The sequence below is a fragment of the Amblyomma maculatum genome, chromosome 7 (genome assembly GCF_055883805.1).
Source record: "Amblyomma maculatum isolate TAMU_Amacu chromosome 7, ASM5588380v1, whole genome shotgun sequence".
In the NCBI taxonomy this organism is placed as follows: domain Eukaryota; kingdom Metazoa; phylum Arthropoda; class Arachnida; order Ixodida; family Ixodidae; genus Amblyomma; species Amblyomma maculatum.
Window position 1 is genome coordinate 142,936,056 of NC_139350.1, and position 21,307 is coordinate 142,957,362.

A 21,307-nucleotide genomic window follows, 5' to 3' on the forward strand; every position below is an offset into this window, starting at 1 on the left:
TGTCATTTTTTTTGGACAAATGTCTGTTATCGCACTAATGGCAAAATGGCTGCTGAGTTAACCATGCGGACGCAGGTTGAACTTTTATTTAGCACAGAGAAAATGCAGTTGCCACCTGGTAAGTAAAGTATGAAATGAAAACCAACCAAAAATGATTCAGATTTATCTCTATCTAACCTAATTCTCCTTGGTCGGTTCGTATGGAGAAAGGTTTCGCTCTGCTTATGGAAGCGATCGCTTCATTGTAACCATGGCTTCAATCAAATATGGAGTTCTAACAAGGCCAGCTGCCAGACAGCGAGGCTTCAATAAATGCATGCTGTCGGATTCAATTCAGCCCTTTTTGAAAAACGGCACTATAGGGATGCACTAAAGGTTCTAGAAAGCACGCTAAAATTTCATAACGTCCCTAATTATATTACAACCTTTAATACATTGTGATTTTAGTCACGTAAACTTCGCGAATCATAATACTAATTTCGTTAAATTCGGCTTATTAGTGATGTATCGAAGTATCGACAATACATTATCGAGTAACTGTATCGAAATTCGATTTAGTTTCTGCATCTTGTATTGGTATCGTAAATAAAAATTGTAAGGTATCGGTACCGAAGACACTTTTTTAAAGCATCTTGCCTCACTCCGGGACGGCGCATGTACTCGAACGGAGATCCGCAAAAGAAGACAGACACCGAAAGGAGCCCCCCCTTCCCCTTTGCTCTACTCTTCCTCAATTTTTCTCAGTCCGCTGTAGTTCTTTACTCTGTTACTAATCCGTAGGCTACGTTTTCCCATGGTGAGCATTTTTACCCGTCGAAAAAAGAAAAAGTAGGCGCAGAAATACAGCGGTACGCTGTAAGGTTGTTCTTCGTTTCAACGAAATCACCGGAGCAAGCGTTCTGTTGTGGGGATTTTGGCTGCATGACCTGCGCTGCATATTGGCGGTCTCATTTGGTGCTGCAAAATACTCTGTGTATCTATTGTGAAATTTAAAGAAGAGTCGAATAAAGCCCAAGCAGCACACCAGCATTGGTCCAACAATGGTTCATCACTGGAAAAGAATGGCATCAATATTGGACTGATATTGGCATTTGGGCATTTTACTACATTCTCCATTCTTGGCCCATCTTTCGTTCCAAGATTGGTCCAGTGTTCAACCAAGCTGGAGCCACCAATGTAGGCACAATATTAGACTCCATTCATGCACCATGATTCTTGCCAATACTGTCCAGCATTATACCATCATTGTATTACCAATATTTGTTTAATACCAGCTATTCCATTGATGGCCCATTGTCAATGCCAATATCATACCAATGGTTAGCCATTGCAGGTGCACTGGCTACTCCATTCATGCCGCATATTGTCGATACCAATATTAATCCAATGGTTTATGGGTACACCGGCTACTCCATTCATGTGCCATTGATGATGTCAAGATTACACATTTTGTGGCACTGCCTGTGCAGGCCATAAAATGCAGCCTTTTTCATTCTAGCCATATTCGTGACAGCACATCGAACTTGCTGGGACAATAAGGGCCTTTCAAATAGGAGTGGCCATAAAAATTCAAATTGTTGCTCATGAGAAACCAGTAGATATTCACAAAACAAGGGCATGGTTCACAAAACGATAATATTTATTGCAATTGTTACTATAGACGGCAGTTGTTACTAGCCAGTGCTGAGGGCACACACAGCAGCAGTTAGCGGGGCAGTGGCAGGGTTGGTCAGGGCAGGGCGGGCTCTCGGGAAGTGGAAGGGGCCAGGGAGCTGGAGGGCACACTCATAGGCGTAGTGAGGGGGCTGACCCTGCAATTGCAATAACAGGTGGCACGCCTGGTTCGCCAGGGGAGGTTTCAGCATAACGCCTTTTTCTTCCACCCCCCCTGTCACAGGAACCAGGCAGCCACCTGCGAATAAATGCGTGTGCCTCCAAATCGTCCACCCCAACTTTTTCGCAAATGGCACCTGCACAAAAACAATGAGGAACCAAAATTTACAACACTATCACGAGGCATATAAAATCGCGCGCATTATTTTAGGAAGATGTAGAAAATTCCAGGATTCATGTACCGAAATTTATGGTCAATGAGAAACACTATACTGATGAGTTCCAGATTAGTTTCAGCTGCCTTGGGTTTATTAGGATGAAAGACGCACATACATTGCATAGCATGTGCCCTGTTGCATTTTGATCGCCTCCACAGCAATACGGCTGAGACAGCCAGTGTTTCATCCCACACTAGGAATTAGTGCTTGATTATCGGCTGTCTCCGCATATGACTGGCGCGCTAGTTTTTTGCCGCTCCTACGCTTTCTGCGATGTGCAAACAGTTTATACTAACAATCGTTACCAAGAGGATGTTCGGCGACCATTTTCATTTTTTTTAAATGGCTAGATATAATATACACAAGCGATCTAAGCCCACGACTGCTGCCCTGGCCGCTGGTTAGCTGATATACGCTTTTGACTGGTTTTGTGGGTAGTTCACTTAAACGGGAGCTCACTTAAACGGGTAGCTCACAGGTGCATCATTTTTACACATATACTGCTTGTCCAAGCAAATTTGATCCAAGGGATAAAAAAAAACATTTCGGAGGCAGGCAAAGGAAACCAGATATATATTGCTGGAAGCTACCTTGAGCGCCATAGAAAAGGTTTTGTTTGGAATCCTTATTGACATTATTTACCTAAATTACTGATTAATGACTTACACAATAAATGGTGTTGCTACTTTGAAGAGTACCGGCACAATCCACGTTTGATTATTTGTGATAAAGAACCCTCACGTCTGCATTTTGAACGCCAGATACAATAGGAAACTACGAAAATACAGAAATCTGATTCCCGGACAATACAATTGAGGACTTGGCTTGGCTCGACAGCCCTGTGTAGCGTTAGACCTACAAGTTGCCTATGGTTTCTTCGTCCGCGCCAGCACATCGTCCAACAAGACTGTATTTGTATTTTACAGCTGAAAAATACTGTTAAACTAATTTATATCCTTACCGCTTTGTAGTCATTATCCGCATTGCAAAGTTCGGCGCGCTCATTGTAACTCGAGCCTTCATGTGCGCCAAAGGGCCGACGCGAAGCAACCATCGCCAGCATATCACCCTTACTCATGCATGGGGCTAGCAATCTTAGCGGCAGGTTGTTTTGTCCGCTCAAAATCATGTTGTGAGCAGCACAGTTGAGGTGCGCGAATGGGCTGGTAACGGTTTCGGTATCTACATAACCCGGAATTTATCTACAGCTGGAAAAAAAGGTACACATGAGGTTTCTAACCGCAAATATTGAAACAGGGGTTTCCGAACGTGCTCACCGACTCTGTAAGTCCTATTTATTGTCTAAAGTGAATATTTAGTACTTGAAGCGAATAACCTCACTTCCCCACGTACAAAATAAAAATTTTCTGCGCTGTCCTAGTGGCTGCCAGCAATGCACCACCGGTTTCCATCGTCTGTTTCTAATGGTTTATTTATAACCCTTGGCTCAAGCTATGGGGCGCAGCAGGTGTAATGTAGCTTGAATAAAACCTGCAAGAGATCATATATATGGGTAGATTTGTAAGGTTTACAGATTTCACTTACAAATTCTACAGGAATCGCGTCACTGCGGCCTTTCTTTAAAATTGACACGTAATAGCGCTATATTCGTGGCTAAAATAAAGTAATCAACGCATTAATTCAGCTTAGCAAATGCAGCTGTAACAGAAAGTGAGGGCTGGCTACACCTAAGGTGTGCCTAGCTTTCTAATTTTCTTAGATGGCACAACCGTTCGAAATATGGAATATTAAAAAAAGCCTTTGATATTGGCTTTCTCACAGCGTATTATGGGTGCCTTAGATAAGTAATATAATCGAGGTCCCATGGCCATCTTTCGTTTCCAATGAAATTCTTATATGTGGTGGGCAAGTATCTAGACACAAAAGAATTAACCTTAGTTTTTCAAGATACGCGTAGTTTCCTCGAAAAAAAAACAATTTTATGGTATATCTCTAGAGGTAGAAAACGCTGTTTTTGCCATTTCAAAATGTTGCAAGTTTGGATACCATGATTTTGTCATCTGCTCTTTTTTACTCACTAAATATATGCATGTTTTATATTTACAAACACTATTAGAAACCTATTTTGTTTTTGCAGTTGTGTTATTAAAAAATCGCAAACTTTTCTTCAGGAGCGATACGCTGCAAAAATATTCATTTTTAACCTTATGTACTGGCATATGATGCATTAGGTTGGTTGCACAAAATATGTTTTCACTTCCTGACGCATGTTCTTAATTCCAGGCAGTATCTGGAGCTCCAGACCACTAGGTGTGTTCTCCACAACGCATCAAAATTGCTCAGAATTCGAAAACAGCAGTAAAGGGCAAATTTGCTGCAATTAAAAAAAGATCATCTTCGATTTTCATTCAAATCCCTCTCAAAAATTTTCAGTACCTCAAAAATATCACGGACTAAAAAGTGTTGCGTTATACTGTTTAAAAATATAACAATAAATATTAAACCGAGTGCTTGTGCTGATAATGGCCAAACTCAGCCTGCATTCTTGCAAGATCCAATAATATCTTGGCACAGAAACTATTTTTCTACATTATCTAGGTTCCATTCTTTATTTGTGAAAAAATTTGAAGCTCTAGATTTGTGTGTGTATCTGCATATTATTTTGAAATTGGACAAAAGTAAGAAAATGGTAAAATAAGGAAAACTGATAAGAATTGAAGAAACGGCCGCAACATCAATTTTTATCAAAATCTGTGGAAACAGTGCAAAGTACTTTGTTAATTTTAGTCAGTAAATATATTGAATTCTGCAAAATGTAATATTAGAAATATAAAAATGCTTGTTTTTGTTCTATAGATGTGCTTATATGGCTCCCCCTTATGGAATAGGCATCAAAACTTCAATTTAGTATTTGCTTAATTTAGTTACATTTTACCTTAAGTAAAATTTAAAACATTGTCAGCGCTTAACACCGTTTTTCTGCTTCTGGGACAAATACTTAATATAGCTTAAAATGGTATTATTTCACTATTTCTGCCAATTTCACGGCAGAACGCAAGTGAAGGCTGAACTTTTTCTCTGTCCTGCATTCTTTTTTATTGCTAGGTGCAATAGTATTCAATCTAGGTTATTAATATATTATTCCATTTGTCAGCTTTGACCACCACTAACAATACTATATTTTTGAAGACGATTTTTCATTGTGTAATTTTTATAATTACAATCTTAAACAAATCGCTTTCCAGCATAATACTTTTGGTGGCGTTACAGAGAACACACATAGCAGCTTAGAGCTCCAAATTCTGCCTTAAATTAACAATATGACCTGCGTAATAAACACAGAATATTTTAGTGCAAACAACGCAATGCGTCACGCCAGTATGTAAGGTTGAACATTAACATTTTTGTAGCGCGTTGTTCTTGAAGCAAAGTTTGCGATTTTTTACTAAATCAACTGCATCAATGAAACACACTTTTAATACTTCTTATACAAGTAAACGTTACCCAAATGCGGTGAGTAAAAAACAGTGGATGACAAAATTTTACGCAACCAGCCGGCCTCCAAACGTGCAACTTTTTGAAACGACAAAAACGGCGTTTTCCAGCTTTAGTGATAGGCGTTTTTTTTTTTTTTTTCGAGAATACTGCGCCGCATCTGGCAAACCTAAGGGTCATTCCTTTGTGTCGAGACATTAGCCCACGACATATGAAAATTTAATTAAAAAAATGGTCATGGCACCACGATTACTGTTCCTGTCCGAAGACATCCATATTTGTTTTCATTTCGTCTCTTCAACAGGCTGGTTTAGCCAATGCGGTGAATAAAAATATCATCGCATATATTAAAGATTTTCGCGCTATATGTTATACCTAAAGCTACCTATATTGTCACAACTGTCATACATTATTTGTAGCTGAAACATCACAAAAGGGATTCGATTGCAAATTGTTCGCTAGTTAAATAGACGTACGAGATGACACACGTATACTTTGTAGAATACAATTTAGGAAAGAGCAGATACAAACTACAGGCGAATAATGCTATGATATGGAGCATATGTATTACTCCGGTTAACAGTAAAAAAATCAACTTTTAACATATTAATATATTCGACAAACTATTGCATGCTCACATAGGAACACAATTAATGAGCTCATCCACGCATCTAATGTCTATGGGCATTAGACGTGTGGATGACTTCGTTTTATTCCAATTCGTGCGTCACTCAAAATAATTGAACGAGAAAAAAGTTAATGTCTACACAATTTTCAGTGAGTATACCACAAATTATACTAAGGTGCTTCATATATGTCACATCACCTAGCAAGTGAAATGGGATAACAGAAGTAATCAGACTCTAACCCTGATCAGCATTTCGCTTTTGCGCCATCTTTGTAAGTTTTTAGGCAGGCTTTTCCACTGATTATCCTCTTCTTTATACCCCTGCCACCCACAAGACACAAATCTTCTGGGGGCACCGAACTGTTGGTTTTCGCACTAGTGATAAAACTTAATCGATCCATTTATACGTAGAAAACACTCTCGATGCGCACCTAAAAAAACGAAAGCATGTATGTGTAGGCGAAATCATTCACCGGCGATTTAATATTATGATTTGAACAATAAAATCAAAGGATCACACTCGAAGGAACACAAAAGTGGTGGAGAGATAGGAATTGAAGCAATGAAAGGCGGTTGCTTTCTGAAAAAAGCCAATAGCAAGAGGTCCACCGTCTATAAGAATAGGCAATAAAAATAAGGCATATTTAAAGGTGCATGCAGCAGTTACAGTGATGCAGCGCTACCTTTTTTTAGGCAGGCTTTTCCGCTGATTTTCTTCTTCTTTATTTCCCTCCCAACCACAGGACACATATCTTCTGGGGGTTGTCGGTTTTCGCACCAGTGATACAACTCAATCGATCCACTTCTACGTAGAAAACGCTCCCGATGCGCATCTAAAAAAAATGAAAGCATGTATGTGCAGGCTAAATCATTCACACATGATAAAACAATATGATTTGAACAATGAAATCAAATGATCACACCCAGAGCAACAGGAAAGTGGTGTAGAGATAGAAATTGAAGCAATGAAAGACGGTTGCTTACTGAACAAAGCCTATAGTAAGAGGTCCTAAGTCTATAAGAATAGGCAATAAATTAAGGCACGTTTATAGGTGCATGCAGGAGTAAAAGTTATGCAGTGTTACCTTTCTGTTTCACTGCAGTGATTGGTATAAATATTACAGCTATTGCTAGGCATCTCAGGTAACCCCATTGAAAACTTCATCCAAGGTACCGAGGAGCAGTGGCGTGTTATTTGCAGCTGTTAACGGAAAGACAGGCTATCCTATGAGTGCATGCGCATTTCCTCCTTTTTGTATACTTGAATAAAAGCGACTGAACAGTGAGTGTTGTAAGAGGTGCAGCGTCCCTAGGAATGGGGAACAAAATTAAGTTTTAGTAAACAGAGGTACAAAAAGAAGCAAATATGCCTGCAATAATAGCATGATGGCCTACCTTTTGATCAACAGCTGTAAACAAACTGTCACTGCCAGTCGGTTCTTTAGATAGGCTTATCAATGCCAGAGCTTAAAGCTAAGAGCAATATGAGTAATGTTTATTGCGGTCACGGCCGTAAACAATTCTAGCGGAACACTCCATTACTGTAACTATTCAACCGTCCATTTATACATATCGTTCATTAAAGAACCATGCACATCATATTAAGTTGCTCTTTTCTACTCCCAAATGATTTCCTATAGAATTAGAATACGTGGATCGCTGCTTCGGTTTCAACATTCTTGCACGATGGCTATGGCGTGCACTTCATGCATACGGTACGGCACGTGACGTACAAAGAGCTGTAATTGCCGAACAGGCGGATCTGACGTCCTGTCCCATTTCGCCTGAAAGTGCGCGCCGTCATCGAGCGCTTCGCGAGCAATATATTTCGGACGATATGGTTGCCTCATACCGGCCGTCAATGTTTTGTACATTGTGTCCCGCGTGCACGTTGTTTACTTTGCAGTGACAGGGACGCAGTGCACACACGGCTGATGTGCCTTTTTGCTTGTATTGTTATTTTCCCCCGCCTTCGAAGCGCGTCTGCGAAATCGCTCTCCTATTGTCGCCGCTTTCTGATAACGCCCTCACCTGAAGGTGCGGGCTCAGAAGGGGGGCGTCGATTAAGAAAATTTTGAAAAGGGGCTCACTTGCGCTGTTCACGGCTTTCAATTCCTCAATATGATATTAACCATTATAAAAGTGGAGGTTCATTATGACTTAATTATAGCCTAGTCATCAAGCGGCATCACGCACATGTCTGCCCCACTGTAAAATTCGCTTGCACAGACGGCACAAACAGTTTTCAAAACTTCATCTGTACATCTGAAAACAAAAAACTGCCCTTAACTCTTAACAAAATCCAAAAACTGTGTGAACATGGCTTCCTGCGCGCAGAAGAGAGGCTGTCCAAAATATATGTACAAAGCCGGGCGCATAGTATCTGGTTACTAATTGATTGCGGCGCGCTGCACAGTCAGAAAACTGCGCAAATGGCTGCCTGCAGTGTTCTGTCACGTGTTGGTGGCATACACACCTGTTACGCACGGCTCCTCTATTTTCGGCGCAAATGCTATTCATATCGCAGCCAGCAAATAAGTCCACGCACTTGCTTGCATGTAACCCGGAGGAAAATTCGCTTAGTTCTTGAAGTCATGCTTCGCGCAGTTGTTTCAAGGAGAATACGGAAAGAGAACATTTGGGACTGGTAGGAGATTATATAGAACCAATTATGAAGCAATGGCATGCTGCAAAGATATATACTCACGGTCTAAGATGACGGCGTTCACTGAGTCTGATAATGCCGATGGTATCCCGGCGTTGCTGTAATCCGTACTCCGGCGACATTTCACAGCTCAGCTATTCACTGATATGTAGCAAGCACCAACCGGAGCACATGGACATGTATAGGCGCAAGAGAAAATTATGCACAGCACGATGAAAAAGAAAATTAATGAGGGAAGAAATTAAAGAAAGGTTTAAGAAGCTGTCACAAGTCTTGTAGCGTCTCCAACAAGCTCTGAAATGAACGCATCGGGAGGAGGCCGCACAGCAGCGCAGCTGGGGATGCTGTCTGTTGTGTCTTGCACGTAGACGCGTAGGCGAGGGGGAACAACGACCCGCTCAACCAGCGCGTGATTCCCGCCGCGGTGTTGTGTTCGCAAGGGCTGCGCGTGGGAACGAAGGACCAACGACCCTCTCAACATTCCATTCCTCCTGTACCCAGCCCTCTTCTGCTTGCACCGGCCAGCCGTGACTTCGGACCGTGCCGATGAGCGGCCGCCAGCGCGCACCGCTCGAGTCGACTTCTAATAAATAGTTTTGTTTTGTGTGTTCGCAAACGCATTGTTTCTTCAAGCCAACCACGGACGAACATTTTCTAAAAAAATAGAAAGCCTCCCCATCTACCATCCACATTGTTGCGTAAATCCATACAGCTGGTGCATCGACAAATGCGCGCGTCCCCTCCCTTTCGCCACCTATGATCGAACAAAGGATGGTCGTTCGACCTTTTATATTTACTTCAAAATATTATATGCTGTTGCGTGATGACTGATTAATAATGTCAAAGAGGCGGAGTTCCGAGCTTCTCTTCTATTCTGGCCAACTTTGGTTATAGATTATACAAATTATGCTCAAGTTAGCTAGCTGAAAATTATCCGACTAAATATATACATGTTTTTATTTGTATTCAGTTAATGTTCGCTTTTCGGGTATGAGTAGATGTTTTTATAAAAATTCTAAACTTCGGCCCAGGAAACGAAAATTTTCCTAATTTGCAGGCCTTTATTTCAGAAAAGGTTCATGGTAGAGCAGCAATAATTCCACAATATGTTCTCAGCATAATTATCCGCAAACAGCTAACGCTCATATTTTTATGACATTTGGATACAGAGATACGATCGCGCTAATTTACAGAAAACAGCGAACATTGAAAATTTTTAGGAAAACAAAAACAGTTTTCACATTGTTTAAACTTTTTCCACCTATTCTACACTACCTCAGCTTTCAAAACCATTAAAACACCTTGCATAATTTTGTTGCGCAAGTAATTATGGCCACATCGATAAAGCCTTTGTCCAATTATAGCGCACCGCGCTGTTCTGAACATTCTACGGAATTTGTGAATTGTTCAAGGTTTTTAAATTTTGGCATATAATTTTGTAACAGGGAGAAATATATTTACAAAAGAGGATTAAAGATATATACATTGAGGAACATCCAAGGAGCCAGGCTACGAGGGCCGCCCATTCGACACACTTCTTTTTCTTAATCTTCCACAAACGAGCGCGCCACTTCGTCCTCATCATTCTCCAACTGTAACAATATTTCTTCGCTCATGTTTTGTCTCGACTTCGCAAATCGACGGTGACAGACACAGCAATGAATGATTCAGAATCAATTTTGTGCGCGTCGAGGTCCTGAAGCGCTGTGGCATCAGGCAATACACAGACGTTTTTCGCAATCCCCTTCACCTTAACGCGGATTGCACAAAAAGACGATAACGTTCAATGAGCAAGCAACGTATTCCAAATCATTTTAGTAGAATGAAAGAATTGGAAAGGGCATGGAAAACTGCCTCATTAAAGCAGTGTTTGTAGGCTGCATTCGTTTTTTCGAATGACTCGACAGCGCACATTATTTTCATTCCTGTACAGTTTTTTTTTATTCCTTTGCCACCGCCTAGCGCGGTTGGAATGGTCAAACTCTAAACTAATAGGCGGAAAAAACTATTTTTTTTTTTGTTTATTGGCGATATATATGTTGTGCGCCATATAAATGTACCGGGGCCTTCATGCTCGCAGTCTGCACGAAAAACTGTCATTTTTTTTACCACCGTGTGAATGCCCAAAACTAAAATGGTAACCTCGCGAGTCTTCCGGCTTTTCATTTTCCAGTGATTGCGTCTAGAAAGTACACACATCGTATTCGGTCCTTTCTCCAGGTAAACAGACGATGCTGCGCGTAGTTCCTTATGGATAATACAAAAGCACTAGAACAAAAACATCGCTGAGAAAATGGTCATTTGTTCCTTCAACTTGAGGCAACGTTTTCCTTCTCGGCAATGAAAAAGCTACCTTCTAATCACTAATTTAATGTCACATGATCATGCTATGGCGACACGATTTCGTTTTTATGCGCGTTCTCACTGACAACTGGATTTGTACTATAGGTTACGTATAGATGCAGGGATGTAATCGGCGTCCAATACAGGTATATTGGGTCGTGAGTGCTAGCCGGTCTGGGGTATACATATGTGGTCGCACGGTCGTGCTATCATTAGATATAATTGTGCGACAAACGTATGCGCCTGCGACGAAATCTGCATGCATGCCAATAGGCTAAAACCATAAACACATATAGCTGACCCCCAAAGGTGCGCCGCATATGAGCGCACCGAAAAGTCGAATCCAGACAGTTGCAGCGGTACGTGCTTGAATGCGTTATAGTAATTGTCGTCCCGTACGTGGTACTTGGTGAGGTCCGAACGATCGGCTGAAATGTTGTCGGAATTAAATGCCGCGGTTTGGCGTCCAGCGCACGTGTATTCAACCATAAAAATGGAGAATTTGTTTTGATTGAATGGTCAACGGAAAATATTCACTTCGGCAGCCCATTAAAGCTGCGTTTTTAGGATGGCAATGACATTTGCGAGATCAGGGGAAAAAGTGGTCCATCGTGGGCAGTTTTCATACAGGGATAGCTAATACTGGAAAAACACAAGACAAATTGCAATGGTCCATTACAGCCAGTTTAAAACAACGGAACGGTCAACGTCGGAAGAACACAGGACACCTGGGTCCATTGTAGCCAGTTTTAAAAACTGAACGGGCAACGCCGGAAGAACACGGGGCAACATGGTCCATTGTAGCCAGTTTTAAAAAAGGAACGGCCAACAACGGCGGAACACAGGACAACTTGGTCCATTGTAGCCATCTTTAAAAAACTGAACATCCAATACTGGAAGAACAGAGGATAACATTGTCCATTGTAGCCATGTTTAAAAACCGGAACATCCAATGCCGGAAGAACACAGGACAACTTGGTCCATTGTATCCAGTTTTAAAAAACGGAAAACCCAATGACGGAGGAAGGCAGGACAGCTTGGCCCATTATAGCCAGTTTTAAATCCCGTGCGACCATTATTGGAGGAACAACGGCAATCTTGGTCCAACATAGACATTCTGTATGTACGGCAGCGCCAATATCGGGAACTCACTGTACATCTTGGCCCAAGCTAGCCAGTGTTGGCTACTGGCAGCGCCAACACTGGGAGAGCACTGGCTAGACTGGGCCATTGTTGGACATTGTGTTGACTGGCATGGCCTATGTTGGGAGCATGCTGGTTAGGCTGGCCCAATGTAGGGCCACTGCTTGCCGTCGTACTTACAACATTGGCCCAATGCTTTGTGCTGCCTGGGAGGGTGCATAATGATGTTGTTTTTTTTTAATTTTTATTTTTTATTTTTTTTGTTGCCGAACTAGTCCACGGAGAATTTACGCTTTGGATGAATTCCAATTCGGGGCTTCTTTTTGCTTGGGGCCGTATTGACGAGAACCTCTCTTTCTGGGACGTTTTCTTCTTACGCCCCCTTGACCATCCATGCTCCGTAACGCGGGGCCTCTTCTTTTAACCTCGTCTTTCTAAGCTCGCTTTAAAGGCATTTTACGTCAGTAGAACTCGTCAATGCAGCAAGAAAAAAAAAAGTTAACTTGCGATCTACCTTTATCAGCTGCAGTACAATATTCTCTTCTCCCTTCGGATTATCCAGGCTGCACGGAAACAGATACAAACGCCTCTAATTAGCCACCTACATGGCTCATTAGGCTTCCTTTCCATCCCTCCGCATCCCACGGGACGATCGCAGCCGCCACCGTCGCCGCTAGCACTGGGTAAATCCTCGACACTCAGTCTTGACTAATGGTTGCCGCTGATTTTCGCCGCCCCCGGACGCGTAGCGATAGGGGACCCGAGCAAAGCGAGTTAGTCACCTGCTGCTCTCGTCATTTGTCCGGCGATAGCCGCCTTCCGGGACGCATTCATCACGCATCGGGGCCGAACACATCCCACGTCTGCATGCAGGACCGGCTGCGGCCCTTCTTTCATCTTTCGAGAGGAGAGACATCGACGGGAGGGGGACGTTCAACCCTTCCGCTCGCCGAGCCAAATCGTCCACCGTCCGAGGAAGCAGCTAGAGGGAGCGGAATCCACATCATCGTCTGCGCGCCAAATTGCGGCGGCACGTCTTAACGTGCGTGCCTGTTCCCTGCGGGACTGCACCCCCTACGGCGGCCAAGTTTGAGCTGTAGATTGGAGGGTGGCACCTCTGTGTTCTGCGAACGTTCTTAAGAGAATCTGACGCTGCAACGGCTCTTTTTACTAAATACCTTGAAACCGAGACCTCAAACGATCATCCGTCGCTCGCCTTGTTGCGTAACTCTTGTAGCTAATTAATTTCTGCTTGCAATTTCCGAGAGGTCCAAGGTAAAACGCAGCTAGCTCCCAACAGCACTGCTGGTGAAAAACTAAATTATTTTTCTGTTTTCTTCGGACGTCGCAGGGCGAAATAAATCGCAGAAAAATGAAAGCTTATTTACCGTTGTTTCATAGACCCCCACGCACCTGTCAACACTCGAGACGTGGTACAGCAATAAATATGATATAATAATATGAAGCCTGGAAATAAATTGCGAAATCAATAAAACTTTCACCAGCTGGTCACGTAGTCGTGCGTAAAATATTTCAAATCTATTCAGAGCTTACTTAGAGGAAATATGCAGACTTGGAAAAAGAGTAGTTAGGGATAAAGAATTGTTGGAGAATACCTCAGTAATCTGCGATTCACTGGTGACACTGCTTTGCTAAGTAACTTGGGGGATAAACTTCAAAAAGTTATTGATGACCGGGACAGGAAAAGTAGAAAGGTAGGCTTGAAAATCAATATGCTGAAGACTAAGGTAATGTCCAACAGCCTAGGAAAGGAACATCAGTTTAAAATAGGTAGCGAAGCGTTGGAAGGTGTAGGCGAATATGTCAACTTAGGACAGGTAGAAACCGCAGATCCTGACCACAAAATGGAAATGACTAGGAGAATAAAATTGGGATGGAGTGCATTTAGGAGGCACTCAAACATTATGACTAGCAGCTTACCGGTATCGCTGAAGAGGAAAGTGTATAACAGATGCATCTTACCGGTACTGATCTATGGGGCTGAAACATGGAGGTTAACGAAAAGGCTTCTAGTTAAGTTGAATACAACGCAGGGAAGATAGGAAGCGTGCAGAGTGGGTCAGAGAAAAAACTCAACTTACTGACATTCTAGTGGTAATTAAGAAGAAAAATGGGCATGGGCAGTACATATAGTTCGAAAGAAAGGATAACCGATCGTCTCTAAGTAACCAATTAAAATCCAAGGGAAGGTAAACGTAGCAGGGGGCGGCAGAAAATTAGGTGGGTAGATGAGATTAAGAAATTCTCAGGGGTCATGTGGATGCAGCTAGCACAGGACCATGCTAATTGCAATAGTTTATTATGCACTATTTAACTCTCACATTAAATATTGTAGTTTAATTTGTGAAGCCACTACCAAACCAAATATCGCGAAGTTTCTCCGCTTCCAGAAGAAAGCTCTGCGTCACATCGCAAATGTACATTACTTATCGCAAACAAAAATTTTGTTTCAAATGTATTAAATTGTCAGAATTTACCGCATGTATGACTTCCGCGTGCTACGTTTGTTTTCTTTCTTTCTAACTGCTCTGCTCTTACAAGGCTTTTATTAGCGAAACGACGTCGTTAATGAGTAAAAATACTTTTGCTAATACTCGCAGCGCCGATACTGGATTTGTCCCTCATTTTAGAACGAATTATAAACTCTAAACACTAAAGCACAACCTTCCTCATATACTCAATATACTCAGTAAATATATATGCACTGCAAATTTCAAATTCAAAGAAATGCGGAAGTATTTTGTTGAGCGGTGAGGCATTTGCATTTTTGTTGCTTCTGATCTTGTAGGTGCACACTGATGTACAGAGCAAATACCCTCTATAAAGTTTTGATTTTGTCTTACTATTTGATATGTCCATTTTGCTTGTTATGAATGTACATCTTTTTAAACGGTACACTAGTGTACAGTCAGCATGACTGGGTGAATTTTCTACAGGTCCTTACGCATACTTCTAATTTTTGTCGTAGCTGACCCTAAATCCGGCATATTTTACATCATATAATCGCATTTATCGAGCGTAATAACTTAGTGTATCCTGTAGTGTGTACTTTCCTCTCTGCTTTACATGCATTATTCTCCTGTAGCAATTGTCTTACATGTCGATGCCATTGCTTTGTGTTACACTTTGTTAGGGTTCTCTGGGCCCCGTCAAGCTGCAAAAGCAGCTTTTTGCCAAGTTCCCTCCAGTGATGCTGGTGAAATAAATAAATAAATAAATAAATAAAATTTGAAGAGGTCTTCCCCTTGCACTGGGTATAGTCCGGCTTATAAGGGTGACGACGATGCATAAGGACCCACTAACTAGAGTGTGAGAACAGGCACAGAGTACGAGAAATAGAACACAAAGCTGTAGTGTGCGTTTTTTTTCCCCCTTCTTTTACTGGACAGGAAGCCATTGATGCTGCACTGCCTATACTGTATCGTACAACAACGACCTTGTAGTGGTTTGCAGCCGTATCGATACCGCTCATTACCGCTTAAAAACGCTGATAAAAGACTTAAATGACGCCGTATGAAGAGCTCTGAGGGAAAGAGCATAACAAAGGGGGTGGAGGGTGTAGGAAAGGACCGCTCAGTGTCACTTTTCTGCCAGCTGCGTCCTCAGGAAAGCTCCTTACACCCCATGAAATAAACAAAAGTGAAAGGAGCCAAGGGCGAGAGGCGGTTAGGCCGTCGGCGAAGTTTTGTTGAGAAATGCAGAAGACTGTTCAGTTTGACAGCTTCATTAGATTAGAAAGTGCTTAGAAGCCGGGCGGGGGCTACCTTTCGCGGTGTTGGCCGCGCCGGCCGCGCTTCGTCGCTGCCTGGGCATGCTGCACACCAAGCCCTATTACCCTTATCTCCGGCGTCCCAGGAACATGGGTCTTGTAACTTTTGAGTGACTCCAAGCTTCGTGCTTTCCACCTTCTTCTGTGGGAAAGATAGCAATCGACGCCGAGACAGCGGACGTGACGCCGCAGTTTCACTTTAGCGATTCCGCAGACTACCACGTAATAGATATGCCGGCGCCATTTTTTTTTTCTTGCCGATGGTTCCAAATATACAGCTAGGCATTCGTGCGAGAATACTCTCAATGATCACTTCAGTGTGGAAACACGTTTAAGATTATATTTAAGATCGTAAAGACCGTGTCTCAGGAGACATGTTGGTTCTTTGTCCCCGAATCAGTATACGTTACCTTTGGCCTGCTTAAATATGCAGAATATGCTTAAATATGCCTAAATAATTAGGCATATTTAAGCATATTTGAGCAAGTACTTATGCCTTGTGTTCAATAAGTCTATCCGCGAGCGCTGCCTCCCCATGGAATGGAAAGTTGCAAAAATAATACCAGTTCATAAATAAAGTGATAAATCTTGCCAATCAAATTAGAGACCCATTTCTCTCACTTGTACTTACTGTAAACTGTTAGAACAGATTATACTAAAATCAATTAGAGAGTTCATTGAGTCAAACAGTATCCTTCATCCTCACCAACACGGCTTCAGGCGCGGCCTGTCTACTGTCACACAACTTGTCGAGATTTTACACGATTTTGCTAAAGCAATAAATGACCAAACACAAATAGATGCAATCTTTCTAGACTTCACCAAGGCCTTCGATCGAGTGTGCCATGCTAAACTGTTACAGAAACTAAATTATATATTAGGAGATATAGTCCTTCTGATGATGATGATGAAAGAGAGCCTCAGAACTATTTAACTGACCGTCGCCAGTTTGTACAACTCGGTGACCACATTTCAGATACTGTGCCGGTCCTTTCTGGTGTACCGCAGGGCTCTGTTCTAGCCCCAATTCTGTTCCTTCTCTTTATTAATGACATTGCCAACCAGACAAAATCCAAACTATGGCTGTTCGCTGATGATTGCGTCCTATACAGAGAAATAAAAAGTAGAAAAGATCAAATAATCTTAAACAATGATGTAGGAAAGATACCTGAATGGTGTTCGGAATGGCAAATGGCCCTTAACTTCGACAAAACAGTCTCTATGACTGTAACGAAAAAGAAATCTAAACTGAATTTTCATTATGGCAATGGCAGCTCCACACTGAAGACCGTCATCGAACATAAATACTTAGGCGTCATTATTTCAGCCAACCTGGGGTGGAATGCTCACGTGGAGCACGTGGCAAATAAAGCAATGCGAAAACTGATGTTTTTGAAACGAGCCCTGCGGTATTGCACAAAGGAAGTCAAGGTTTTTATCTACATAACAATCATTCGCCCAATTTTAGAATACGCAAGCGTTGCATGGTTCCCGCACACGCAAGATCACATAGCCACGCTTGAGGCTGTCCAGCGAAAAGGTGTGCGCTTTATCTACAACAGATATAAGCGCACTGACTCACCAACGCAGATGCTGTCTGATATCGGGCTTGATACGCTAGCTAGTCGTGCGACTTTTCACAGGCTGAAGTTTCTGTATATGCTCTTGCATAACAAATATAAAGTTGGTTTTGACACTTACATTACCTTCAACACTGCCACAGAAACGCGTCACAAAAATAAACTCACACTAGAAGAATATTTCTGTGAAAATAACATGTTTATGTTTTCCTTTTTCCCGCGAGCTGTACGAGAGTGGAACTCCCTAGGCGGTGCAGTGACTGCACAGCCAACAGTCGAGAAATTCTTAGAAATGTTTGTCAAAAGTGTGTTGTCAGAACACAAGACCTAATGTTCTTTTTTTTTTTTCCATTCCGGGAGCTTTGTGTATTTTTGCAATCTCATAAACATGTATAATGTGAAAGGGTGATGATGTTTGATGCGTTTTTGTATTCTTTGTATTCCTTTTCCTAGTGCATTGTCACATCGTCTGAATATTTTCCAGTGTTCTTATGTTTTTTTCACAATGTGATGCATGTCGACTACATGTATGCAAGAAAAAACAAACTCACTCCTGTAAAAATCCCTGAAGGGATTGGCACTATTTTTAAATAAAAATAAAAATAAATATGCTTAAATATGCTCAATGGGGCGAAGCTGACGTGAAGCAGTATATAACTGAAAGCAAAAAAAAAAAAAAAGAAAGGAAGAAGCAACATGCTGGCTTAATATATGTATACATTCAATGAGCGTAGGCAGTGGAGCGCCGCTGTCAACCCAAAGGAGTGAAAAAGGCACTATTAATAGCGAAAACTTTGATAATTTAGAATCAGCAATTTCGTTTCGCCTCTTCTTAGTCATTACCCCAGGCTGATTTACCATCGCGGTAGATCAGAAATTCCGCCTAGGGGCGGGAGGCTAGAACTGGTCTTGCTTTCCATCCGGAGCACAGACAACAACTTTCGTTTATGAAAATATTCAATATATCAAACAATTTGACAAAAAATGCATGGGGGAGGGGGGGGGGGGTGCTGTGGAGGCGTTGTTTGAGCCAAGGCATTCCCAATTCCTCTTCCAAGTTTTATGCGGAAATGCCAAGGTATGGTACTGTGCATGCTCGATTTAAAAAAAGAAAAGAAAGACAGATGCAAAGAGTAAAGCCTTGTTACATCGGAACAGGTTCGGCTGGCAGATACGCCTTCAATAGTTATTAAGGGCTGCTTGACATACACGCTCACCGGTATAAAGAAGGCTTAGTATAACTGGTCAATAAAATAATATCAGCAGGCGAGAATCACTACTCAGGAGCAGATATTTCAGCATAGTTCTCACATCTCTTTCTTAAGTTATCATTAAAAAAATGTCAATAATTTTTCGAAATTGAACATTTTTCAAAGAAATAAGCGCCGCTTTAATAGCACTGCGAAGATTAGTGTGATATAAAACCGGGAACAAAACTGATGACCGTACGTTGTACAGGTGCATTGGTTCCAAGGAAACCACCGAGATCTGCCTGGGGTATATAAATTGTAATATGAAAGCTTTTCTTTGTAGTAGCTTACAGCTGCTGAAAACCGGAGTGTACTCGAAATTATATCAGCCGTTAGGCTCACGCATGACGGCTAAGCAGGGAATGGTTAAGCTATAGTGTTACCTAACAGCACCTTTTGCTACCAGCTCTTGATAATGGAGCTAATGCAAAAGAAGGAGGGGAGGGGGACAATCCTTGACAGCCACCTCTAGGAGCTGCTTACAAATTAAAGCATGGGTTAAAACGAGGCTTATCCTAGCTTGTTTTCTATGGGAATTTTTCATAGCCGCCTACGGTTTATACGAGTGACAGCACTTCCAGCCTATGATACTGTCATCGTGGAGAACATTCTCAACTCAAGAACAAAAGATCGAACTTTGGGAATTCATTAAGGCCATTATGAGCCCAGAAGTAAACTGCTCATGAAACAACAACGCGCTTCCTAGACGTGCTTTCGGAATAACAGTTCGATGCGTCCTCATGTTCTCTTTTACGTTGCTAGCCCCAGTACAATGCCACCTTCGTTTTTTTATCTTAATTATACCCGTCTGTAATTTTTTTTTACATATGTAACAATGACGTAATCTTCGAAGCCCGCATTCTCGTCTCCTGAGTGTTTGTTCTAATCGGGGGTTTCCCGGAGCAGTCCTTTGCGAGAGAACCCTTCGGTGGTTGATAGTTGGCACCGACCAGTAGTCACGCACTGTTCGCGGAAGGAGGGCAAACTGGGGCGAACACCGAAGGGTTGCTTGCGCAAGTGCACGCACCGACAAAGAATGCGGACGTATCGGTTCATGATGACTGATCGGGCTTCCCCAGATGACCACTTCGCTAGTATGCTACCGTGGGCGCGCGCTCCCCAACCAACATATTGTTCCCCGGATGCATCTTTTTCTTCAAGACTCTGATACAAAATGTAAAAAGAAAAAAAAAAGACATCGCATGGCTTTTATTTATGAACATCCTTCTCATTCGCAAGAGCTGCGGTATCTTCGAATTGAGTATGCATTGCTATAGATGAATGCATGCTATATTAAGGTAGTTTTTCCATAATCTACTGGCGAAATTCTTCCTGAAAATTTTTCTTTCACACCCAGCCTATATCTGGATTGACAGTGGGGCCCTTATGTGAGTGTATATGGTAGTTTCGCATACAATATGCAAATGGAAGCAGCGGCAAAAAAAAAAAAAAAAAAATGTTCGCGAAAATATCGATTTGTTTTTCTTTTCTTTTCTTTATTACAATTATTTTGGGGAATACATAACTATTTACCGCACAGAAGTTCCGTTTCCGCTCAGGACATGGCCACATTTGTGCATCGAAAAGCACGCACGGTCCCGACGACCGTTTTGAATGTTCACATAAGAAAGAGCCTGTTCAAAGACAAGCCAGGAAAAAGGCGAAACGTAGGAATTCTTGGGTCTGCTTAACAGAATTCTACGTTACATGGAACACGGCAGCTTGGCATTTACTCTGTCACGCTAAACGACAGCTGGCTATACGCTACTTCAGTTGCATTCTTTTCACATCTCTGTATCCAATTATAATTTCACCAAAGACATCATCGCGTTCGTTTATTAATTACCCCAGCCCCAACCCCGTTTGTTCACTTTTGTTCTTATGACTTTCTACCGATAATTAGATTGTTTAAGTTGGACATGTGCAACGATTGTGAGGGTAATGATAACGATTTTCATTGTGTCAAGACTACACATAAAGTGCACCTTGTGGCCAGTTTGACTTTACTTTCTCTATTTTCGTAGTGGTTCTTTTTAAAACAAGCTGGTAAGGAATCCCCTGTGTTATCAATATGTTTAGACATTTCTGCTGCAAAGTGCTAATGAGTTTTGATGTTTTGTGACCTATGACGTGAGCTCGTCCACTTCTTGGTGGTCGCGACACGACAAAATGTCGTAGTCGCGCGGTTTGCGCTCGGCGCAACTCCGTTAGCGATGCTTAGGTTACAGGTTTAAAGTGCGCGCCCAACTAACAGTGTATATTTTAGCTGCAATCGCTCGCTGTGTATTCCTTACAGTGTGTCATTTTGATAGCTTTACTGCACTCGAACGATTACCACCGTATGTGAGTCCACGCAGGAGGCATCGTATTTGTACATTCCTTTTTAGGGTTACAGGTAAGA

At 42.0% G+C, this 21,307-nt stretch overlaps 1 long non-coding RNA gene across 1 annotated transcript; it reads right to left on the reverse strand.

The window, feature by feature from the left end:
- Nucleotides 1-1,836: 1,836 nt before the first annotated feature.
- On the reverse strand, nucleotides 1,837-9,078 carry LOC146184895 (uncharacterized). The gene is made up of 3 exons (XR_014708609.1): nucleotides 8,843-9,078; nucleotides 6,819-6,968; nucleotides 1,837-1,970 (listed from the first exon to the last, which is right to left on the reverse strand). It is a non-coding gene; the product is annotated as an uncharacterized LOC146184895 (long non-coding RNA).
- Nucleotides 9,079-21,307: the final 12,229 nt, after the last annotated feature.